Below are 25,603 nucleotides of genomic sequence, written 5' to 3'. Positions count from 1 at the left end.
TGGTCTTTGGGCGGGTGGAGGCTCTGTTGGGATGGGCAGAACCACACCACCCTCGATTCTCACAGCCAGAAGCTACACTTCTGGCTCCCTGGTCTCACTCACATCCGGTACCTGGAACTCCATCTGGGGGCTTCCCCGTGTGTGACTTGGTCCGGATCGTGAGCGAGGCTGGTGTGGCCCCGGGCTTAGCATGTGCCGTCCCCAAGCCTGAGCTCACACATGGTGCTCCTGCCCCCATCTCTGCCAGCCCTCTGTTCTCCTTTGTATCCGGCATCCCCCAGGATTTGGCAGCAATGGGTGAGGTTACTCTTAGAGATGCCTGTGCTGAGACAGAGAACTTATAAATCATTTCAGTTCCGTGTTGTACCAACATTGACGATCGGAATTAATTACGCCCTAAACCAGAAGAAATTGTGTTTCAAAGAACCAACATTAGCTCGGAGACCGTAAGCCTCTCCTTCTTGTGTTCTGAAGCAGCACGAGCAGGTACCTTGATAAAGCAAACATCAGCCCTTTGTTTCGTGTAGGTCCTGTGTCCTTGTTTCCAAACTAATAAATACTGAATGAGTAAATAATTTTGTTTTCTCTTTGCGTTCTAAAGACTGAGTTGTATTTGGCCAAGTAACTTAGGGAATATCATTAAATACTTTTCAAATCGTGCTTTCTCTAGGACATATTCTGCTCTTGGGAAACGTCTACATATCAGTCTAGAATGGGGAGATGGAAGGAAGTGGGGTGTGAACCTAACTCTCTGGAAAAGGCCCCTCAAAACTGAGACTGTCCACTCCCAGGAGAGTAATCAGCAGTGGGCAACACCTATGGTCCATTCATTCATTCACTCGCTCATTTGTCTTCTCGTTAATTCCAGAGGGGCCCGGGATTCCAAGGTGTGCAATGAAATATCAAATTATGGGAGTTAAAAATCTTACCCAAACAAACACATTTATACATGATAAAATGCCAGAAAATAGTTTAATTATAAAAATCCAATGTCAGGATATTTAAGAATAGAATTCTAATATTTTATTTTATATATATATATATATATATACATACATATATATGTATATATCTATGGAAGTAATATCTAATAGCATGAATGTGTGATTTTATATATATAAATAATATGCAGGTTACATAGGAGATGATGTGAATTCCAAAGGTCTATACTCCGTAGCCAGAAAACATAGATTATTACTTCAAGATTTTTCTCTACCCGGGCATTCTGTGATGATTCTATTTCCATCTTAGATTCACTTAATCAGTGAGATAAGAAAAGTTAAACAACCTCATTATATTTTATGTTAATTTTGTCCCCGGCTTATCAGGTAATAGAAAACATGCTTTGATTTGCACTCATTCAGAGGCCTGACGTCGGCTCCAGCGCTTGGGAGGGAAAGGATCTTTGTTCAGGAAGTTACTTATTGGACAATTAACATGTGGAAGCTATACCAAACAGTATGTGAAAATGGTCAGTTCACGTTGAATTTCCAAAGGGCGGAGGCTCATTCGTCTTACAAGACCAAGACAAGTCTTGCTGATGGAATAAACGGGATTATGGTGTTTCAGCCTCCAGGTAATTCTCAGAAATGAAGCTTCGCGAATGCTCCCCTAATGGGGCCACCTGTCACCCTTCAGTCTTTGTATATAATGGCATTTTGTTTCTGAAGACCCGGGCCCCAGTTTAGCTCTTCCAAATGTTAGGGACCGTGTCCTGATTTCCCCTTGTCTTGCTGTGATGAATAGATACATTTTCAGCTGGTTCCCCACCCTCCACCCAACACGTGACCCTGCGTGTCCAGAGTGCCTGTGGCAGGCGTGTAAAGCTGTAGCCAAGCCAGGTGTTCCGCCGTCATCGCTTGCCCATGGGCGGACTGATCGTTGAGACATCCGGGAGGGGGTGTGGGGACCGTGGGTGTTGGGGGGGGTGATTTACTCCCCGCCGCCACGCCCACTCCCTTCCCCTCCCGGTCACCTGCTGCCAGCTGCTCTGGGCTTGTGGTGGCTGCAGCAGGCTGTTGCGGAGACCCAGGGCAGGCAGGCGGTGGCGGTCAGGGCACGGGGGGCTTCTGGCACGTTGCTTAGGGCCTCAGCCAGAATGCCCCCGCCACATCTTTTCTACTCATAGGCCGGCAGCGGGTACCCAAGGCTTTTCCTCTGAGGCTGGACAGAGAAGGCAAAATGGCTCTGGGGTCTCTTGTGTGACCCACAGGCTCTCACACCTGCTGCTCTCTGTGGATCTCGGCTCGACGATTCGAGACTTATTGCGACCAGGGTATTCCGTGCCAGCCCTATTGTCATCACGGATTTGTGTGATGTGTCAGATACTGAGAGCTCAACGATCTCCCTATATTTTGTGTTAACTTTGTCCTGGGCTCATCAGGGAACAGAAAACACGCTTTGATTTGCCCTCCTGCAGAGACCTTTGTGCAGGACAGGACTCATTGGACAATTAACATGAGGAAACTATACCAACCAGTAGGGGAAAATGCACGGTTCGTGTTGAATTTCCAGAGGGCACAGGCTCGTTCTCCTCGTTCTCGGGGTGAGGGGCTGGCATTGTTGGGTTCAGTAATAACTATAAATGGCAGACGTTTTTCCGGAGCGTGGGGGCCTCCACGTACAAATGCAGTACTGGGAATGTATTTTCTCTTCCTTACGATTTCTTAATGACGTTTTCTTTTCTCTAGTTTACTTCATTGTAAGACGACAGTGGTAATGCATGTAACATGGAAAATACGTGTGAATTGGCTATTTATGTTATTTGTAAGGCTTCCAGTCAACAGTTGGCCTTAGTAGTTAAATTTGGGGGGAAGAAAAGTTATACACTGATTTTCACTGTGCAAGGGGTCGGGTCAGCGCCCCTAACCCCCACATTGCCCAAGGGTCAATTGTACTTTCAGTGGGTCATGCCTTGTGTTTAGTTGTCTAAAAGAAGGGGAAATAACCTTGAGAGTCTTTTACATTTGAGTGAGGATGCTTTCTCATGTGTTTTTGTTTAAATTTTTTTTTTTAACATTTATTCATTTTTGAGAGACAGAGTGTGAGTAGGGGAGGGGCAGAGAGAGAGGGAGACACAGATCCGAAGCAGGCTCCAGGCTCCGAGCTGTCAGCACAGAGCCCGACGCGGGGCTCGAACTCACGGACCATGAGATCATGACCTGAGCCGAAGTCGGACACTTAACCAACCGAGCCACCCAGGCGCCCCGGATGCTGTCTCGTTTGAGTGAGAAGTACCCTTCAGGACTTGGGAGCAAGGGTGGGAAATATCATTTGAGTCCAGGGCTTGGCAATCAGAGGGTCTGGATGATCCAAACACTTTCCTTACCTAGGGAGTTACAGCTTATAGGTCTGGTCTGTATGCATCGGGGACCACAACACTACAGGGAAGTATAATTTCACGCTAATTAGGACTTCTTACAAACCACTTCCAGATGAAAATTTTAATCAGTAATCAAAAGCATTCACTCCTAATGCAGGAAAGTCTTCAATACATTCTTCTATCACCCAAAGAGTTCCCTGCTGCAAGCTGAACCCAGATCAAGTGCGTGTCAAATTGACACCTTAACCTGTCTGAGTCTTAAATTCTCTTGCAAGTGATGGTTCTTCAGAAACATCTCCAACCTTCCCTTCCCTTCCCTTCCCTTCCCTTCCCTTCCCTTCCCTTCCTTTCCCTTCCTCTCCCTTCCCCTCCCTTCCCTTCCTCTCCCTTCCCCTCCCTTCCCTTCCCCTCCCTTCCCCTTCCCTTCCCCTCCCCTCCCCTCCCTTCCCTTCCCCTCCCCTCCCTTCCCTTCCCCTCCCCTCCCTTCCCTTCCCCTCCCTTCCCCTCCCTTCTCTTCCTTTCTCCTTCCCCTCCCTTCCCTTCCCCTCCCCTCCCTTTCCTTCCCCTCCCCTCCCTTCCCTTCCCCTCCCCTCCCTTCCCTTCCCCTCCCTTCCCTTCCTCTCCCTTCCCCTCCCTTCCCTTCCCCTCCCTTCCCTTCTCCTCCCTTTCCCTTCCCCTCCCCTCCTTTCCCTCCCCTCCTTTCCCTTCCCCTCCCTTCCCCTCCCTTCCTCCTCCCCTCCCCTCCTTTCCCTTCCCTTCCCTTCCCCTCCCCTCCCCTCCCCTCCCTTCCCTTCCCCTCCCCTCCCTTTCCTTCCCCTCCCTTCTCCTCCCTTCCCTTCCTTTCTCCTCCCCTTCCCCTCCCCTCCCCTCCCCTCCCCTCCCTTCCCCTCCCTTCCCCTCCCCTCCCCTCCCCTCCCCTCCCCTCCCCTCCCTTCCCCTCCCTTCCCCTTCCCCTTCCCCTTCCCTTCCCTTCCCTTCCCCAGCTGGACAAGACACAGTCATGCCAGCCCCTGCATGGCTGGACTGTCATTCTCTTTTAGCTGGTGGTGTGATTTTGGCCACAGCCCCCAAGTTGACACCTGTTGAAATAATATTGGAGCCACATTTGTAACTAATCGCAACCAACATGTCAACTCAATTAATCTGACAATAGAACAACCCAGGAGAGGAGACTCTATTCAGGCCCAGGCTGATGCTCCCAGTCAAGTCCAGGCTTGTCGTCTATTATCTGACAAGCCTAGGACAAAATTAACACTAAATACAAGGTAATTTAATTAACTCCTCCTATCCCAGCAGGCAGGTCCCAGCACCCCAGGTGCCCCAGGCCTTCTAGCAAGCTGAAGAGTGTTGCACCCCCAGCGAGTAAACACTTAGGTTGGGCTTTCATTATTTTAAGTGGGTGATTTGCAACCAAGGATCTCCATGAAATTCCTTAGAGAACTAACGCAAAAGTATAGTCTTTTCTTATCCTTGAGGACTTGGCAATAAATTATATGAAAATCATCCACAGGAAAACATTCCTTGTAAGAGTCAGGATTCTTCAAGGAATATGGCGCTTCCCAAAGAGAGGAAAGGAAGAGTCAGAGACAGAGAGAAGAGAGCCCAAGACCGTGTTTCCAAAGGAACAACAACAAGAAGATAGTCTGAAAGGTTAAAAAAAATAATCATAAAGAAGCCATTATAAATATAAGAAAAAAATACACTTTGCAAAATTGTTTTATTATAAAGACCTTCCTTAGGAGACACAAAGGCCTCTTTTCTTTCCCAGTTTCAGCAAAGCTGACCCTTGACTTCATCCCCACTGAACTGAACACCATCTATTTAACTATTCTTCCCATTTTCCTGCTCTCCAATACTAAGCCAACACAAGGGACCTGAATCAACGAAAGCAAATCACAACTCTTCAGTGTGTAGAGGTAAAGTGGACAAGTTGAAAAGTCTGGGTGGGAAAAGTGAGGCATCGGATGGCTGCAATTGTTAGAAACAATTAGCTAGCTGAGCCTATAACTCATAAACAGGTGGCCACTGGAGGTCGTGCAGAGAATGTGGGCCTTTCATGGATGTCTGCGGACTAGGGTAGTTTGCTGAAAACCAGGCCTGTGTTCTTACCTGGGCTTCCCGGTGACTGATGACAACCCACGCTGAAGGTGGCTAGGGCTCTGTTGTGTGGCTTTTCTCCACGTGAAGCCAATTAGATTAGGTACCAAAGCAATAGGGAGGTTGATGCCCACATTCAAAGGTAGATGAAAAGAGTTATCTGGGTCAGGAATACCAGGTCAATAAAAGCCTGCAGACCTCATTAAAAGGCAGATCAGCAGGATGGGCTGAGATCATTAAATATGTTAATTTGCAGCAAGGAAATGAAAACTTTGGGAGAGGCCAGTGGCTGATGGGAGCCTCAGCCAACTGTAGGTTTTCATCTCGGCTCCCTGGATTCTGTGCTTGGGCAATCAGTTACTGGCTTCCTGGTCTCTTTTGTCAGGGAGTTGGAGTGCATGATCTAAAGTTCACCTCGATTCCATTTACTCGGTACCTCAGGGCTCTGGACATGTTATAGCCGTTACTGCTTAGCCAGGGTTGCACATTGGAATGACCTAGGGACCTTCTAGATATCCTAATGCCCAGACCTGTCCCAGACCAATTCAATCAACATCTCTGGGGGAATCCAGGAATCAGTATTTGTCAAAGGTCTCCAGGTGATTCCACTCCAGGTGGCCAAGACTGAGGACCACCAAAGTCTCCTTCTTTCTAACAAATAGGCACGAGAGATACCTACCTAAACCACCCCCACCCCCCAGCTCCACCATCTTTGAGAAGAGCTGGCTTTTTTTTTTTTTTTTTTTTTTGATGGGAAGGGATCAAACTAGTTGTTCGACCTCACATCTCATATTCCATTCCCTGGCATACAGCTCAGGAAACATTGGAATCAGTGACAGATCACAGGTGTAGAGGACCACAAATTATCAAGACTCTAAAGCTGCTCCTGAGGGACAGAGCTGGAGAAAGCAGCCTGGGCCATCCCAGCTAGTGGGTAAGGTATGGGCTGTTGGAGGACATAGTGTGACATTTCTGTACCTCTCAGACTGGTTCTCCCAGCCCTTATTGACGCATGCGCTGTTGTTACCAGCCTCTTGTCCTTTGCAAAATCACTAGCATGGTGTCCATTGTCCCTTGGCCTCCCTCCAGGAGGAAGAGGAACGTGGTGGTCCCTAAAAAAAGTAGTCATCACGAAAAGTGGGTTAAGGCAAGCTACTCTTTTAGGCAAAGTGCACTATATTGAATAGTGTTCTCCTCAAAGTTCATATCCTTCCAGGAACCTGTGAGCCTGACTTATTTGGAAGTAATGTTGTTACAAAGGTAAGTAGTTAAGATGAGGTCATACTCATCACGGAGTAAGGAGGGCCCTTAATCCAGTGTAACTAGTGTCCTTATAGGAAGAGGTGCAGACAGGCAGACGAGGGAGGGTGAAGTCACGTGTATTACTCTGCCAGGGCTGCCATGGCAAAATATCATAGATGAGGTGGCTTAAACAACAGAAGTTTGTTTTCTCACAATTCTGGAAGCTGGAAGTCCAAGATCAAGATGTCGGCAGATGCAGTTTCTTCTGAGGCCTCCCTTCTCGGCTTCCAGATGGCTGCCCTCTTGCTGTGCCCTCGTGTGGTCGTCTTTGGGTGATGTTTTGGGGGCTTAATCTCCTTTGCCAGTCACGTTGGGTCAGAGCTCGCCCTAATGGCCCATTGTTACTTGATGGCCTTTTGACAGGCTCTGTCTCCAAGTATAATCACATTTTGAGGTACTGGGAGGTAGGGCTTCAACACATGAATTTTGAGGGGACACAACTCGGCCCGTAACTCCATGCGATGACAGAGGCAGAGAGTAGAGTGACACGTCTAACAGCCAAGGAACTCTAAGGATTGCCAGCAACCACTAGAAGCTGGGCATGGGCAAGGGAGGCTCCCCACCTAGAGCATTCAAAGGGCGCACGGACCCGCTGCCACATTAATTCTGGATTTTCAGTCTCTGAACCCTGAGAGAATAAGTTTCTGGTGTTTCAAGACACCCGGTTTGTGAGAATTTGTTACAGCAGCCCCAGAAAATGTACACAGCTTGTCTTATGCTTTTTCCGCTGTCTGCAACACAATTTAATTGTGTAGGCACGGTAAAAACTCATGCCCTCCAAGTAAGCTTGTGCCATCCCTGCAGACCACAGCACAGGGCAGCAGAGGAGCCCTAGGAGTGGACTCCTCACCTGGTGCTGGGCCACCGCAACTGCGACACCCTCCACGACCCTGGGGTTATGGCAAGGAGCGACGTCTCCTATCGGTCCTCACTTTTTCTTGAGGAATGATCCTCTGAGCACAGTTCTGGCTGCAAACCACCCATCAGAAGTTCTTTCTGGGATCCGCCTCCACTCTGGGACCAGAGTGATGTAAAGGAGATCTGTTGCTTATTTACTGCCCTTAGCATCTAGCCCAACCCCAAGCTCCTGTCTGAGGAAGGACAACTGTTACCAGGGACCACACAGGGAAGATGTCTCGGGAAGGAGCTTTAGCTGCAAACCACAGAGTTCGGTCTCTCCTGTGGGTCTTTCCAGGAGCTGAAGCCTGTGCCTGTGGGTCCCTGGTTTTCTAAAATACATCTCTGTGGGTCTAGGGCTGGTCCAACTGTGGGCCAGCTGCCCGTTACCTGCTGAATGAACAAATGAATGGATGGGATTAAACAGAGAGGTGTTTAACTCCGAAAAGCAGCTCCTGTGAGGCATTTTGCACATAGAGGTCGGCAGCCCCGGGTTCCATTCCTGGCTGTATCCGGCCACTGTGGGGCTTTGGAACAGTCACCTGTCCTCTGGGTCTGTGTGAAAGGAGGAATTCGGATGCACGCCCTCCAGTAGTCTAATGACTCAGTCACTTTTCTTTGGCATATGCCTTTTTTCTCCTGCTTGCTTTTGGCTCCTGATCTTGCAAATGAGCTGAGGTGTGTAAATCAGGTCCTTGAAGCCCCTTTGCAAGCAAGTGGGGCCCGAGAGGGGCGGGGAGACCAGCCAGTGTCGGCATTCCTTCCTCTAGATACCTGCAAATAATGAGAAAATAGAAAGTTGTACAGAGCCCAGGGCCTGGGGGCTGGGTTTAAGAATGATTTGTAAATGTAGGAGGAAGGGAAAGAGGGAACAGAGGAGGGAAAGGGCCCCAAAGTGAAGAACTGCACCAATTTGATCAACGACAGGCCGCCTTTATCCCCGGCAGGAAGCACCCCAGCCCTGAGAGGCGCTCACTTTTTCAAAGAGAAAATGCAATTTGTGAACAATCAACATCTAAACAAGCTACAAACAGCCAGCCCTGACTTCCAGCAGATTTGCTGATGCTTGAGTGACTACAATTCACAATGTTTTTCCACACCAACTTCTTTCATTTGTGGCCAGGTATTCGTTAGGACAGCAGGTCCCCCCCCCCCCCAACCCCCGCACCCCCCAGGACTTCTGGGCTTCTAACCTAAAGAAGTGGGGCCGGGGGTCCAAGCACTTTTCCGTCCTCGTGGGCGGGTCCAGAGCTGCTCGTCACCACGGCTGGCCCTGAAACTCGCAGTCTAGGGTATGTTTGTTTTGTTTTAAAATTCTAGCGTTTCAAAAATCGCCCGTCATTTATCACTCATCTGAGCTAAGTGATTGGAGGTGGATGCTGGATGCTTTCCTCCAAACTCCTCCCCGCCCCCCCCCGGCCCCGCCCCCCTCCCCCAACAGCTCCTCTCCTCCGGGGAAATCAAGAAAAACAAGATTCTACTTGTCCAGGCCCCTCAGAGACTCCTTGGAATTGCTGGAATCGGCACAATGAGTGGTAGTAATGGAACCGTGTACAGGACGTAAATACAAACTGCCCGCTGGAGTGGCAAAAAATAATGAAGTAATTAGGTGAACTATTATCAGCACCTGTGACTGATGGGTACACGCACATTTCTGCCTTAATTATATTATTATTTGTCGGGAACAATAAGCAGATTCTGAAGTTGCGTCCCTTCTGGCCCCGCACCCAGCCTCTCTCTCCCAAGGGTCCCACTCACCCCAAGGTGCGAGCCCAGGATGGGGGAGACGCCCAGCCCAGCCTGTGCAAACCCACAGTGGGGAAATGAGAGTCCTGCTCCCCAGCCCATTAGGGTTAATGCCACTTTAATTAGCCATCGATGTGACTCCTCACCGGGGCTACTTAACGCGCCATTTCTAGGCTAAGCTTGTGTCCTGCAGACAGACCCGAACTGCTTCCGAGACGGTCAGGGAACGGAGACTTTATAAACAAGTCGCTGCTGATTCTATATGGAAGTGGCCATGCAAACGCCCCACCTGTAGTCTTGTACCCAGAAGACTGCCCTGCCTCCTCGCTGGGATTTCCGCACGGAAGTGCCCACTCGCCAGTAATAATAATCATTTGATGATGATAACAAGACTTAACATTTGCGGGGCCTGGGTGGCTCAGCGGGTTGAGCGTCCAACTTCGGCTCAGGTCACCATCTCACGGCCCGTGAGTTCGGGCCCCGCGTCGGGCTCTGTGTTGACCGCTCAGAGCCTGGAACCTGCTTCGACTCACGCTCTGTCTCTCTCTCCTTCAAGATGAATAAAAATTAAAAAAAAAAAAAAGAGTTAATATTTATAGTGTTACTGTGCACCAGGCCCTTTTGAGTCATTGTACGTGTAGTCACTTATTCACTCCTCACGACAACCCAGTGAGATATGGTTAACCCCCTCATTTTACAGATGGGGAAACTGAGGCATGGGGAAGTTAAGTGACTTCTCTGCGATCACAGGACCAAGACTCCAAGACCAGGAGTTAGGTGGCAAAGTGCACACACTTTATCTTCCGTCCACTGCGCTTGCCCAGTGGATTTCTTACGGGATTGTGGACCGACGGATACCCCCCGTGTGTCCGGCACAGGCTGGGCTCAAAGGAGAGAGGGTGGAAACGTGGGAAAAGGTCATGTTAAAAAACAAGGCAAGAAAGCAGTGCCTCACAGACTTGCCGACAGACTGGGGAGAGTCCGCCGCCTTCCGTTAGCGAGAGAAGGTAGACCTCCAGGTACAACCATCATGCATAGCAAGGCTCACATCAGCCTTCCCATCATCAGCTAGAGAAATGTGTGATATCTGCAGGATAAATCCCTTCTCTGCGAGCCACAGAGGCACTCACCTTCTCCTGGGGTTTAATTTTGAAATCAGTTGAGTCTGTTGAATTGCTTAGCCAGGTGATTTTGTTTTGCAAGTTTTGCCCCAGTGGGAGGCGGAGTCATTGGTCCCCACCATCCATTTGCCATTTCTGGCAGAAGGAGGTTGAGCGGTGGACCTTGCTGGATGACCCCAGACAAGCTACCTAACCTCCTTGGATCCCAACTTGCTGATCTGTAAAATGGGAAGGATGACCTCATCTTCCTCATAGGCTGTGAGGATTAAGCAAGTTAATAAACATGAATCACTGATTCCTATTATCATATGCAAAGGCAGATTGAACATGAAGCTAAATGAATCTTACCCTTTGGGCCCCTGGTCTTGCACATTCCCTCCCACACAGCATCGTATTTCGTATTCAGCATTCTGTCTATTTTTCTTAGAGAGGGTCCCAGATTGTACAAGCTTCAAGCCCCTCAAAACCTGGATCCACCCCGTGATTATCTCGGAAAGGAAGCATCTGGCTTGGAAAACTGCAGTCCTGCCTAGCTCTAGGCGAAGCTTCTATGTTTTGGACATGAAGACATGGGCGAAGGACCCTCCTTTGCGGACAGGGACATAAACTTCTAAGACAAAGACTCATAGAAGACAGCCGATGCTGGGCTCATAACTGGGTGAGCAACCCAGCCCGATTTGCCAGGGGCTATACCAGTTTTAATGCCTAAAGCACCGAGTCCCAGAACCCCCTCAGTTCTGGGCAAATTGGGATGCTTGGTGACCCTGCTCGCTGAGGACAGCATATCGCTGTCATTCACCGCAGAGCTCCCAGTCAGCTGAGTGCCTGGCGCCTGGTAGGTGCCCAGTAACTACCTGTTGGAAGATGGTGTGGAAACCAACTATGGTACCTGGTGGGCCTGGGGAGGAAGAGCGCTGGGTGATCTGGGCGGGCGGGTGGATGTCACGGCAATCCTGTGTGAAACACCGGTCTGCGGTGGTGAAGCTGAATCAGGACATGGGGAGAGGGTCGTGGAATGTGACGTGCCCCCAGACCTCGGGGAGTTTCTGGCTACCTCTGTGTACCTGGTAACGAACAGCAGTTCCGGCATTTACAATCCCCACCTCTTCGTTTTCTCAGCTCAGGATCGCTGCCCGTGTCCAGGCAGAAAACCGTGAAAGCAGGCTGGATCTGGCCGGGGGTAAATGGTGCCCCAGGCAGGTCTGCGGCGGGCTTTGGGCAGGCGGGCGAGCCACTCAGGCCCCGATTCCACATGCTGTGTAGACTCCAATTACCCGAGGACTTAAGAGATCAAACAGCCCAACTGCGCTCCACAATGAAAGAGGAGGTCTTGATTTTACTTTGTGCTACACCCTCCAGCCAGACCGTGCAAAAACAATGCGTTGCGTTGATGTCCTCCTGAGCTCCAAACCTTCCTGAAATTGTCTCCGTCTATCCCAGCAACATCTCCGTAAAGGGGACAGGGGAGAGAGCCAGATGGTTTAAAGACGGGCGCGATTCTCATCGGACTGCTGAGGACATCATGGCAACCCCAGATGCCTTTCACCACATACTCCTACGTTGCCACGGACAGGGAATTTTCAAAGCCTTCTCTATTTTCATTTTCAGGTATACTTCGAGGTGTCGCGTTGGCATGTGAAGAAAATTGTGTGCATCAGCCCTTGGCTGAGCTGTGGCATAAACACAGGAGACCTGACAGAAAACAGGGAAGTCAGCAAGGCACCAAAGGACAGAGACTAGAATTTTGCCAATTTTATTTTTCTCCTCCCTCCTAACACAGGTAGGATTTACAGTGAGCAACAGCACAGCCCCAAAGTAGTCTGATTTCCTTTTAAGTGAGGATGTCAGTGATTAGATGAATATTCCAGAAAATGCAAATCACTTTGAACATTTAAGAATAAGGAAAGCAGAAAGGTTTGGGGGGAAAAAACTTTTTTGTAGACGTCTCAATAGGTAGGCAACAATAGAGACCTAAGCCCACAAATCTGTTTTCACATATCAGTATTTTTTCCTAATACTTCTAGCTTTCAGACAATGGATTTTTAATTAAGGATAGTGTACCAAAGCCATGAGCCATTTCGGGATTTTTTTTTTTTTTTTTTGATTGGTGACTTCATCTGTGTAACAATCCGGTTTTTCAGGTTGCTCCTCGTTCACAGTCTTTTCTAAAAACAAATGATACGTACCTTAAATCATTCAATGTTTCCCTTAAAATAAATAGCCCCTTGACAAAGTGAAAAAAATTTTTGAGCTGTGGCTGAAGCTTTATCACAACGTAGAGATCAGGATGATAGTTCAAAAGGCAAATGCAGATACATTTTAGGCTGAGCCTTGTACACCGAAAGCATGTATTTATGGTGGAAATTGACCTTAACATGCAGGGGAAATGATCCTGTAGTATTTTCGATTTTGGAACTGATAGGCTAAATCATTTTGTATTTGATGGTCTTAAAAAGCCGTTCACATTGCTTTGAGAACAGCGTTTTTCAAGCACTGTAAACTTGCTAAGGTAGAAATCTAGACAAGCAAAATTACTTGCTCTGGGAGATTCCTAAACACTTTGTCTTGATTTTACTCTCAAATATTGAATGCTCTGCCAACCGTTCCACTATACACATACACTGCTTATTTAGTTAATTTTTTTTTGCACAATTTACGCCTAAATGACTTATTGTCTCACTCTGACTTGTCTTGGGGACATTTAACGTGGATATACTGGAAGAAGGACTCAAAGTGTTCACTGTACTTTAGACTAATTGACAATGCAAACTGCAAGCTGGAGACATTTATTTTCCACTACTGACTTGCATTTCTTACCTCTTTTACTGTAACAGACCTACCTTAGGCCGTTGAATATCAGATTGTTGGTAACTGTGAAATGTGACATTGTAACCCAGGGCAAAACGTCGCGATTGTGTACATGTGTAAGAATTAAGACGTCTTATGAAGTAGCATCAAATGCTGGATAAAACTAGGCACCTGCCACAGAGTCTCCCCCCCGCCCCGTGCAAATTCGGCAGTGGTAAGCAAGTCCTGTGGGTTGTAGAAGTCATGGCCAGATCATGGATTTCTGTACGCAGTGAAAGCTCCCGTGGGGAAAATGTAGCGGGGAATGTCATGCTACTCACCTTGCCTTTACACCACGTTTGTTGCAGGCAAAGTTTTCTCCAAATTGCTTTCCACTTTTGCTTGTCAGCATCCAGAAAGAAACAGTTTCCCCCACTAGTTACTTCTTAGTTACCCCCAAGGACACAGAGATCTTGGAAGATAATTTGGCATGCTTTCTTCAGTGTTTCCCCTTAGCTGAAAGCCTTAAAGATGGGCAGATGTACATTGGTGGCCCGATAGGCGCTGAAATTTAGAGCCAACGAGCTTGCTCCAAAAGCCTTTCCTATGGAATGAGCACAGTTTCACATATCGCCACTAGATGGCGACTGACAACCATTTGTATCAGCCACACTTGGCTTCCCATCTGTCAATAACTCGCCAACGTGTCCTAAAACAACTCCTCTAAGACAACTTCACTCCTGGATTCTTATTATCATTTCAACCTTTATGTAGAAATTTAAATGGTTCTGACTTCTGTTTTGGAAGTAGAAGAAATCCCCACCGGAAGAGACTATATCAGAAAGCACACGGTTGTATTTGTTATACAGCAACGTTAATAAACATTGGCACTCACAGCTGAATTAAGACATAAATGTTAAATGTTGATGTGTATCCTACCCATTTAGCTCCCAATGCTTCAACACACGTTTATTAAATGCCTGTTGGATGCAAAATGTTACTTGCGCTTCTGAAATGTTGAAAGAACATTTTATTGCCAGAAATTAATACGAGTATCAGCAAAGAAAGACACCGATTCCATGTTGTACAGTTGGGCCATTGATATAAAATGAAATTATAATATGAATTATATTTAAAGAGAAATATATGCCGGAATTCCGGCAACTCCGTTTCTTGATGGATTGATTCAACATCTTGATGATGTTGAATAAATCTGCATGTCAGGGACAGAAAAAAAAACAAAAACAAAAACACACGAAGCACTTTGTAAATTCACTTCCCCCTGCTAGCAAAACATAATCCCCCTTGCCTTAATAAATTGTAAACTCCTGTAAAGAAAATACATTAATAAAATATACAAGCTGTATAGTGGGGTCAGTTTTCTCTTTTGTGTCCTTTGTCACCAAGTATAGGAATGAGATATCTCAAAGCATAATTTTTTTTTTTTTTGGTCTGTTTGCTGACGGGCTTTAATAATAATACTGGCTTTATCACAAAGTGTTCAGGAGGATGTGAGAAGACTCCTTCAAAAGTTAGCTCCACACCTGTGGAGATACTAAAAGAATCTCTAAGATTCTCTCCACTTTTAAGAAGCAATGATTTTTTAAAAATGAGCATTTGAATCTTTTCAAACCATCTCAAAATAGGTGTGATATTGCTTCTAAGCCAGCCTCTAACCAAAAGAAAAGAATGGTCTCATTTTAGAGTTACTGGCTGTTTGTTTGAACTGAGGAATTAGTTGCATTTCAAAATAAAGACATGCCTAATGAAATGATTAAAACATACAGAGCATTAAATTATAAGCAGATGGGAGTTGGGGGGGGGTGAGTTTGCTAGAGAGCTGAGTCCAGGAAAGCTGACAGCTTTGGGTTTTTCTCAACAATACAGAAGATGATTGTTTAAGCAACAGAAGATAAGAAAACAACCCTAGAAAGATAAATCTTTTTTTTTTTTTTTGATAGACAAGAGCCAGAAAGTAAAGTCCATGTATATCATAAGTGTTCAAAGAGACAGAGAGTCCTGCTGAAGGACAGTGGATATTCACAATGAGGCCTGGAAAGGCAACCAGGAAATTTGCAAGGGTATCAGAGTAGTGAGAGGTCCTAGGAGAACGAGGAGGATCAGACAGACCCAGGATAAGTCACGGTTCAGGGTTTGGATTCTTCATAAGAAAGTCAGACGTCTCCCCGGCTGTTGTCTGGTCCCAGTTATTCATGAAACGCCTTCTCTCTTCCCTCCTCCCTGAAATTTATCATTTTAAATGCTGCTCTGTATAGTTAAAAAATACTAGTTTGATGAGATGGAGTTTAGAATGGTGAAAAAGAAGTTCAGCAAATCGAAGCAGTTCATAGACTGTGCAAATCGTCTGTTAAGTGGCACTTTATGGTTCAGCCGAATCCATGAGAGTTTTATCTTGAATTTCTATCAGGCTGCATTCAGCAGTAGCTGGTTCCCTGGAAACGGGCATTAAAAAAAAAAAAACAAAAAAAAAACCTGTGTTGTGTCTCTATCTTTCCTGGATATACAATGGCAGTTTCGACCCATTTGAGCTGCCTTCCCAGACAGTAGCACTGATTGTCTTCGACTGTGGGTTAATGGATGTAGGTCTAGAGATCAAGGAAATAAACCCTCTAAGATTTTGTCTAAATTTTAAAAGGCATCTCACCTTCCTAAGTTGTGTGTCTTCTTTGTCCTGGATGTCTGCAGGGGAGAAGACAGCACCGCCATGGTGACCGTGGCTTTCACCCAGGGCCACGGCCAGGTTCACAGTGGGGGCTCGGGTCGTTTTCAGAATTGAAATCACCTCTTGTTTTAATCGCAGAAAAAAACACGCTGAAGAGGAGTGCGGCGCACGCACACGCACACACACACACACACACACAGACACTCTCTCCAGGGAGGAATCTGCTGTCCTCGTTCTATTTCGGGTGAGACCTGTCCCCCGTCCACGCAAGCTGCCCGTGTGTGTCTACAGCACTTTCCTGTCCGGCCTCATGGCAGAGAGCACGGCTCCGAAAACAGACGGATTCCAGGGGAATCCTGTTTCTCCAGCACCATCTGCCGACACCGAGCAGGGCTCGAGCCTAAACTCGGAGGTGCAAGCTATCGATTTCACCCTGCCTCCTGCCTTATTAAAACTCTCCACGCCACCTCTGCCGGGAGACAATGGCTATGTGTTCGGGAATCGAGGGAGTAGGTCTCCTTCCCAAATAAGTTGTTCCATTTACTGGGAAGGGTGGGGTTCAGTGGAACGCTTAGCTACACCGACCACGTGGCCCCGGCAAGGGAGGAGTCGCATCCCTTCCCACATTCCCTCCCCAGCTCCCGACCACCGTAAGATCTTACTCTTCTGCCTTTGATTCTTAAAGGTCTGTTGTGGGTGTCCTACAGTAAGCCTCATCCAGTACTTGGAAAGTGATGTACAAAGTTAACATTTATATGTAAAAAAAATATAAGGGCATACCTACTGGAATTCTACCTAGAGAGATGCACTCTTTGGAACTTTGACACTGTTTCCATGCCTCTGTGAGAAAATAACATTCTTGAGGAGATTCACAGCTTTTGCCTTCATTAGCTACTGGCCAGAGGAGGGCGGGGTCCCAGGAGCTGGGACCGGGGTGCGGAACCAGTTGGCAGCTTGGTGAGGAAATGAGACGGTACCCACCGATGTGGAGACAGGTGTGGGGAGAGTGGTGTTCCTGGTAGGGACAGACGTGACGTCCGTCGCCTTTCCATCTGTGGGTGCATGGCCCTGCACGCCTCTTCCTGGTCCCTCCGAGGTCCTACAGGAGCAAAGGGATAAGATAGCACCTCTGAAGGAGGCCGAGTCCTGATTAGAGGCTCCGGCTCCATGTGTCAGGCACACCTGCGTGAAGACCTCGAATTATGTTCTCTAAACACTCTGTTGAGGGGTGCTCCCCACTGTCCTCCTCCTCCTCCTCCCCATCACCATCTTCACGGTCACAGCAGCAGCAGAGGCTAACGTAGGGAGAGCTTTCCACAGTCAAGGTGCCTTTCTGAGCACTTCACGTGCACCATGCCGTGTAAGCCTTACCAGTCACCCCGTGCAGCGAGCGCCGTGCCCACCCCAAGTCCTGGGCAGAACAGCGCTGGCCCGTAACGAGAGCTCCGGGACGGAGAGTCGTGGCCACTCTTCTGTGAGATGTGCTTGCGCGGCAGCTGTCCTTTGAAAGCGGATGGACCTACCGGAGGCTGATTCATCAACACTAGTTCACCGAGCACCCGAGCGACGTCCCTGTGGAAAGTGCTAGGCTGCTTGCGCCGCAGGCCTCACTGTGCCCGGCGTGCTACATCGGGGTGACTCAGTCGGTAGGGGATTCCGAGACGTGGGCGGGCTACCCCTTGTCCTGGAGACTCACCTTAGGGGGAGGGGGAGGAGACACAGAGTGGCAGACAAGTAGAAGGAAGAGTAGCATGAGGGAAACGCCAAAGACCGCCCCCCCCCCACCCCACCCTCTCAGCTCCGAGCGGTGGTTCTGGGCCAAGGAGCACCTCAGGAGGTGGTTAAAGATGCCGATACCGGGCCCCAGCCCCAGAGATGCTGATTTGCCGAGTCTGGAGTGGGCCAGGGAATTTGCATTTTTACCAAGTTTCCAGGTGCTGGGGGTCCACGGACCTCACACTGAGAAACAAAGGCCCTGAGGAGACAGGTCAGAGTGGACAAGGGTTGTGTTGGGGTGGGGGGCAGTCTTCCCAAAGGAAGGGGAGGTTTTGAATGGGCCCTGACCTTTATCACAACTAAGATCATTGATCTCAACTCCTCACCTTATAAAAATGGGACTGCCATCAGTTGAAATCAGTCTATGAAATCAGCTGAAATGCGATCAGTTGAAATCACCCCTTCCCCACATTTTCTGGGAACAAAAAACACAGCTCTTCAGGACCGGGTGCCTGGAAGGGGCAGCAGAGGCAAGGCGAAGTCACGCCTCCTGCCTCGGGAGCCGATGCTGGGGAAGATGGGACGAGGCTCAGATTGGCTCTGAGGTCCCCGGAGTGCACGTCGGGGCTCTGACCGGCCAGGAGGGGGCTGAGGGGGACGCCTCCCTCAGCCTGTCCTCCAGCTGCCTGGATGGAAACAGCTGGACTTCAAAAGAAGCCTGGGGTTTACCCAAGGGCAGCTGTGGATGTGTGGGTGGGTGGGGCACCCAGGGGAGCTGAGAGGAGGGCTGGAGAACAGGCAGGGGGAGCAAAGGAGAGAGCTGCAGGGAGGAAATGAGCAGCCTCGGGGTTGGGCCCTCTTTCCGAAGCAAGTGGGAACACTTGGCAGCGTCTTCCACATTTGTGTTTTGATCGATACTGAATCGTGAAATCGGCTTGAGAATCCCTTGAACATCCACGCAGAGAAATTGTTTTCATGAGAATTCCACCTGAAACCCTTCCCTGCACTTACACTTCCAAGGCTTGCATGAAAACGTCCTGAGGGTCGAAGGCCAAGAATCTGAAGCATCCCTGTGCCCCCCCCCCAACCCCAGCAAATGCTTTTGTGAGCTGTTTTTTTAAAAAGATGCAGCAGCTTTAGAGGGGCGCCTGGGGGGCTCCATCAGCTCAGCTGCCGACTCCTGATTTCAGCTCAGGTCACGACCTCACGGTTTGTGGGCTCTGCGCTGGCAGGGTGGAGTCTGCTTGAGATTCTCTCTCTCTCTTTCTCTCTCCTGCTCCTCCCCAACTTGCTCTCTATCTCTCAGAAATAAATCAATGCACATTAAAAAAAAAAAAAAAATGCAGCAGCTTTGGAGAGTTTGGCTAAGGGGCGGAGAAAACCCCCAACCAACAAAAGAAAGCCACTCGGATTTGGAAGACAGAACTGTGGCGGGCCTGAGCGGGTGTTGCGTCTTAGGAAGACAACAGGAGACAGGGCCCCCAGCCCTCTCACAACGGGTGAGAAGGTGTTATCGGAGGAATCGCTTCCCCTGGCTTGAGCTACAGGAGGGAAAACATGGGCTCAGAGCTTGAAGAAGTAAAAAAAACCAAACCAAACCAAAACAAAACAAAACAAAACAAAACAAAACCACAGGGATTGTAGAGAACAAGAGAGCAAGTTAAACAGCGAATGAACTGCCAAAGAAAGTGGAATTTCCATCCCTGGAGCTATTCTGGGCGAGAGGAGGGACCTCTTTATTACAGGTTGTTTAGAGTAATGAACGAGATCCCACCGCGGTGCATGGGAACGGGCCTGGTGACCCCGGCGAAGTTCCTTCCAGTCAGCAACTCCATAATTATTGACCCAGGTGGCCAGGGTTCGTCTCCGAGGAGGAAGAGTCCGTTTCCAGCGGACTTGCAAGGGCTCCGTTTGCCAACAGTGCTTTGTCATTGACTGGATCGTTTTCAAGTCATTTTGTTCGGCGGAAACTCCAACGGGAATCCCCACTCAGCGACCGGGTAAGCATTTGCCGAGGGTCTTTCTGGCCAAATTGCATTCCCGATCGCCTGTGCAGGTTTAGGAAAGGGCCCAGGGGTCCCCTGAAGAATCCGGGGGCTCCCAGGAGAAAGGGAGGCAGCAAATACCCTCCGTGTTTTCTCTTGCTAGAAAGTTCCTTTGAATGGCTTCTAAGGCTGGTGGATGGAGTTTCTCCCTCGCGGACTTGAGCAGAATCTGCCTCCGTCCTGTTTTCAATCACTTCGATGTAAGGTTGAAATTACTCTGGCTTTCTTGTCTACACGTTTGCTGTGTTTTCTCATGAGGGTGTCCCACAACCCCTGGCCCCCCCCCCCAAAAAAAAAAAGTCAAAAGAGGTTCCCAATTGGTTTTAACTCTCCGTGTCTCCCTTCCTCTGCCCGTCTCAGGGAGACCGTTTTAAAAGGAGTTTTAGGAAACCAGTTTCCACATTTCACAATACACATTACATTACCCAATTTTACAATACACATTGTACAATGAATATCTTGTGATGATAATTTAATAAAAGAAAAGCATCAGCCCTGATTTTCTCAGGCTTCACCAGCTTGGGAGGGTACATGACTCTACGTTAATGAATAAACCACACATCCCTGGCTCCGTGAGGCCGTCATCCCCAGAAGGTTCTCGAATGACCACATTCACAAACAGTCACAGATAGTTCTTCCTGCCTCTTCCCCAGGACGTCACACAGAAGGGACGGTTCACCACCACCCCCGCTGCCAAGACCCACGGTGAGTGACAAAATGCATTCCTCGACAAGAGTGCTGGTTCCACATGGCCGCAAAGTGGCAAGGCCAGCGGCCGCCATTATGTTCCCCACGATGCTCCGCACGCTGCAGACACGAGTTCAAATCCTGCCAAAGCACAACTCTCAGCCCTGTCTCTAGGTTTCTGTACGTGAGGCTCAGACACTAGCTGCCCAGCACGGACGAAGTATTAATACTCAAGCCCTGCTTGTCTTTCTCCCTGACCAAGAAGCAAGAGTGAAATTCCCTGCTGTCTTGGGCTCCCAGGGCCTCCACACACAATCACATACAGCTAGTTGGGTCCGAATTCAGCTGTGGTTCTTTTTTTTTTTTTAATTTTTTTTTTCAACGTTTATTTATTTTTGGGACAGAGAGAGACAGAGCATGAACGGGGGAGGGGCAGAGAGAGAGGGAGACACAGAATAGGAAACAGGCTCCAGGCTCTGAGCCATCAGCCCAGGGCCTGACGTGGGGCTCGAACTCACGGACCGCGAGATCGTGACCTGGCTGAAGTCGGACGCCCAACCGACTGCGCCACCCAGGCGCCCCTCAGCTGTGGTTCTTAACGGCATTTTCCAACGTCAAGACTGTCACACTTTTTTTTTTTTTTTATAATTGTTTTTAATGTTTATTTATTTTTGAGAGAAAGGGAAGGACAGAGCGTGAACAGGGGAGGGGCAGAAAGAGAGAGAGGCACAGAATTCAAAGCAGGCTCCGGGCTCTGAGCTGTCAGCACAGAGCCCGATGCGGGGCTTGAACTCACAAACCTCGAGATCATGACCTGAGCTGACGTTAGACGCCTAGCCAACTGAGCCACCCAGGCCCCCCACACTTTTTCTTAAATTATACCCTTCGATTCAGTAATTACTGCCGAGTCACTTTTCTTTTTCTTTTTCTTTTTTTTTTTTTTTTAGGGAAACAATTGAGTACAGAAAAGCTGTTAGGCACTGGATGTATACTGAAGCATATTTTGGAGCGAGGAAGCAGGTATCACCGAATGCTCTATCATTAGAGCATGGTCAGGTGAATAGTGCATAGACAATAAAAACTACGCTTATGGAGGGAAGATGTTTGTCACATAAGATAAAGTGAAAAAAACCAATCAGAACATTAAGTTTTGTACTTACATGGCTATAATGGTATAACATTAAAACAAAGTATGCATAAAAAGTCAGGAAGACTATAGAAATAATCATTACCAAAATTTGTCTTTCAGTAGTAGAATACTGGGTGGTTTCAAAAATATATTTCTTGGGGCACCTGGGTGGCTCAGTCGGTTAAGCGTCTGACTTCAGCTCAGGTCATGATCTCGCAGTTTGTGGGTTCGAGCCCCAGGTCGGGCTTTGTGCTGCCAGCTCGGAGCCTGGAGCCTGCTTCTGATTCTGTGTCTCCCTCTCTCTCTGCCCCTCCCCTGTTTGTGCTCTGTCTCCCTCAAAAATAAATAAACATCAACAATATATATATATATTTCTTTCAGGGCATCTGGGTGGCTCAGTGAGTTAAACATCTGACTCTTGATTTTGGCTCAGGTCGTGATCTCATGGTTTTTCGTATTGGGCTCTGTGCTGACAGTGCGAACCCTGCTTGGGATTCTCTCTCTCTCCCTCTCTCTCTGTTCCTCCCCCGCTTGTGTCCTCTCTCTACCTCTCTAAATAAATAAATACACTTAAAACGTTTTTTAAAAATATATTTCTTTCTACTTTGCTGAACACATCAAATTTCATCCAATGGGGGATAGCTCTCAAGTTAATATTTAAAAAAAGCATTAAGAAAAAGAAAAGACCCCTCCCAGCCCCATCTCCACACAGGTGAAAATGAAGTGGGGGATCAGTTAGTGAGGACCACAAGTTTGGCATCCCCACTGGGCATCTGGCTCCCTCCTAAGTCAGCATGGCAGGGTCTAAACGCCGGAAGATTTGTCTTCAGAAATGGGGTCCTCCTGTCAACTCCGTGCCTGTTTATTGAGCATCTATCGTATGTCCAGCATGATCTCACTGACAAGGCAGAAAACGGACATAAATTAAAGCCCATCTAGGAACTCCTTAGAATTCCAGAACTCTCAGCTCTGCGTCTCCTCTTTGATACTCAAGGTGGGACCCTGGGCTGGGTTCGGCCCAGCCCGTTCCTGAACTTGTCAGCGGCTCCTTCTAAAGCTCTGCCAGCAAGGCTGGCTCGAGGGGGGAGGAGGCAGAAGGACAGACGTGGTCCTAACTCCGGCTTCCTGCTTCTGTCAGCCTCGCCAGACCTCACTGCTCTCCTCTGCAGCTCCCCTGAAGTTCCTCTCTGAGGCAGTGGCTGAATCGAGTTCACCATTTTCCTAATACTGGCAGTGCTAGGCTCACGGTGCCCCTTAGGGACACGCATTTTGCCCAGGGCTTCCTCCTCAGAGGCCTGGGTCCCACCCCACCTGTCCTCTCTTGGAAGCATCCAAATTTTCCTGATCGAACCTCTTCCCTTTGTCCCACCAGCCCTGGGATGGGGGTGAGGGTGATTGCCTTCTGCAGTAGCTTCCTCCGTGATGTCTTAAAGTTGTCTTTTTAAACCTTTCATTTACTGAATTAATACCGTTTTGTGTTATTAACACTTCTTTGCGTTAAATCGGCCCCATTTGAAGAGCTGGGATGGCTTCTGTGTCCCGACAGTAGCTGAAGGGGGAAGTCACTTGGGTGGGATTGCAAATTCACCGACAGCAAATACCCCTCAGCCCTCCATGCCACACTTCCTCCTGCTTCACAGAAAATTTGGACACCTTCAGCTGAGAATCCACCATTTCTCACCCTCTGGATGTACAACCTGTTCTCTATTCTCACCTCCTCTCTTGTTTAAGACCAAATCGTAGGGGAGCCGGGTGGTTCAGTGGGACAAATGTCCGACTCTTGATTTCGGCTCTGGTCATGATCTCACGATTCATGAGTTTGAGCCTCCTGTCGGGCTCCGTGTTGACAGCATGGAGCCTGATTGGGATTCTCTCTCTCTCCCCCTCTCTCTCTCTGCCCCCCACCCCCACAAGACCAAATCCTACACATGTGTTTCCCATCCCACCCCCCTCCTGGCCTCTCCAGGAACCTCCACTGTTAACTGACTGCCCCATCCCCCCCACAAACTTGACATTTCTCAAATGGATCCTTCCTATTGGCTTTCAAATCTGCTCAAATCTCACAGAAGATAAAGAATCTTTCCTTGGTCCTCAATCTCCCCTCCCCCAGCGGCCACACTCCTGTCTTTCTCATGATCTCAGTAACCAACTTCTCGAAATTAATTCATCTCTGGGTCCTCCACTTGAACTTGCTCCTTGTTTCCTCCAATCTGGCTTCTGGTCCCACCAGTCTGCTTTGCTGAAGTCACCAGTGAGTGTTAGGTTTATAATTAAGGGGACTTCTTTTCAGTCCTCATTTTATGGGACCAGTGGGTCACACGCCTTTTGCGCACTGTTCCTTCGTCCTCTGGGAGGGCACCTTTCCTAGTGTTCTTCCTGTCTCTACAACCACTCTTCTCACTGCTCAGGCCCCTCCTCTTCCAGAATGTTAAATGCTGACGTTGCCTAGGGCTCAGGCTGAGGTTTTCTCCCTTCTCACCGCTGCTCGGATCATCTCATCCACACCAAGCCCCGCCGCAGGCCATTTGCACACTATGTCTTCGGTCGGGAGTTTCCTTCCACTCCGAGCTGCTCCTTGACCTCTGTGCTTGCTGTCTCCCAGGGGACCTTCAACTCAACAGGAATAAGACAAAACTCAGGCTCTTTCCCCCAAAGCGGGCCATCTTCCAGGGTCCCCTATCTTAGTCAAAAATACAATCTTCTATCTTACGGCACAACCCAAAAACCCAAGAGTCGCCTTCCATGATTCCCTCTGCTTGTATTTCCAGTATGCTATACCAAACTTGTCTGCTTTCCTTGACACGTATTTCTTAAAAACATCTCCAATTGTTGCCTTACTACCGTATTCTTTATCTGCTGCAGTGGCCTCCCAACTGATCTCCCCTTTCCACTTTTCCTTCTCCCAGGGTATGCTCTATATTACAGCCAGGGCAATCATCTTACAGTGACGATCTGAGCACGTCACCCCTCTACATAGAACACGTCGGTGGCTTCTTATTGCTCTTAGAAAAGACCGAAGTCCTTCCGGAGGCATCCCAGCGGCTTTGCCTTTCACCCTTCTCTTTCCCATTTTCTGCTCTCTGGCTGCCCGAAGTTGCCCTGCTTCCTCCTGTCCCAGGACCTTTGCACAGGTTGGTCTCATCGTCTGGAATGTGTATTCATTCTTCATGCCTCTGTATGATGGCCGTGCCTGAGGGAGGCTTTCTCTAAATCCCCCTCCCACCGCCCCAGACTTGGGGCATAGCGCATAGTGCATGGCGTGGTGTGCCTTTCTTTGGAGGCCCTTCTACAGTTGTGATTTTACGTTTACTCATGTAATTGACTGGCTGATGTTGGTCTCCCCACCAGTTGTATGCTCCAGGAGATTGGGGACCATATCTGCCTTGCTATGCTCTTGAGTTCTCAGAGTCTGGTCCAGGGTCTGGCCCCTTGTCACATAGATGAGAATTTGTTGAATGAATCAGTGAGTTTTGACTGAGGACTGCTGATCTCAGGACATTGTTTTCTCAGCGCCTTTATGCCATGGGATCTTTCCATGTGTTTGAATGGAAAATGTTGCCTGAATGTTATGACGTGCCCTTTCGCACTGAAAGATTACAGGGTAAACTGCTATAGCCTGAAAAGGAAAATCCATGATAGAAGTTAATATTTTTCTGATTTAAAACCAAAAGAAATCTCTTAGTTCATATTGTTTCACCAAAAATATATCTCCAGACAGGAAGAAGACAGATTGGTATTTTACTTGCTGTCTAAAGCAGAAAAGTTAGACATGTTATGGTAACGGAAGTGAAACCTTGTTGAGAAACAAAACTCTAAAATTTGCTCCCTAAATCCAGGAGAGACAACTGGCTGATATGAATGGGGAACAATTTCTATTAGTAAACAGTAAGAGCAAAAGTGGTTTTTTTTAAAGTTTATGTATTTTGAAAGAGAGAGAGAGAGCCTGCACATATGTGAGTGGGGGAGGGGCAGAGAGAGAGAGAGAGAGAGAGAGAGAGAATCACAAGCAGATTCCTCACTGTCAGTGTAGAGTCCGATGTAGGGCTTGATTTCACGAACTGCAAGATCGTG

General features: G+C 48.3%; 1 long non-coding RNA gene across 2 annotated transcripts; it reads right to left on the bottom strand.

Annotated features, from left to right (window-relative positions):
* Positions 1–12,222: 12,222 nt before the first annotated feature.
* LOC123577538 lies at positions 12,223–16,739 on the bottom strand. 2 transcript variants are annotated; one of them, XR_006701908.1, is made up of 4 exons: positions 16,618–16,739; positions 15,938–16,077; positions 13,614–13,876; positions 12,223–12,650 (listed from the first exon to the last, which is right to left on the bottom strand). It is a non-coding gene; the product is annotated as an uncharacterized LOC123577538 (long non-coding RNA). The 2 variants fall into 2 exon arrangements; XR_006701909.1 differs by having other exon boundaries at positions 15,938–15,972; positions 16,618–16,737.
* Between the last annotated feature and the right edge of the window lie 8,864 nt (positions 16,740–25,603).

This window comes from Leopardus geoffroyi, chromosome D2 (assembly GCF_018350155.1).
Source record: "Leopardus geoffroyi isolate Oge1 chromosome D2, O.geoffroyi_Oge1_pat1.0, whole genome shotgun sequence".
Lineage (NCBI taxonomy): Eukaryota > Metazoa > Chordata > Mammalia > Carnivora > Felidae > Leopardus > Leopardus geoffroyi.
The sequence above is the reverse complement of the archived record's forward strand: the minus strand, read 5'-3'. Positions and strand labels throughout refer to the sequence as shown.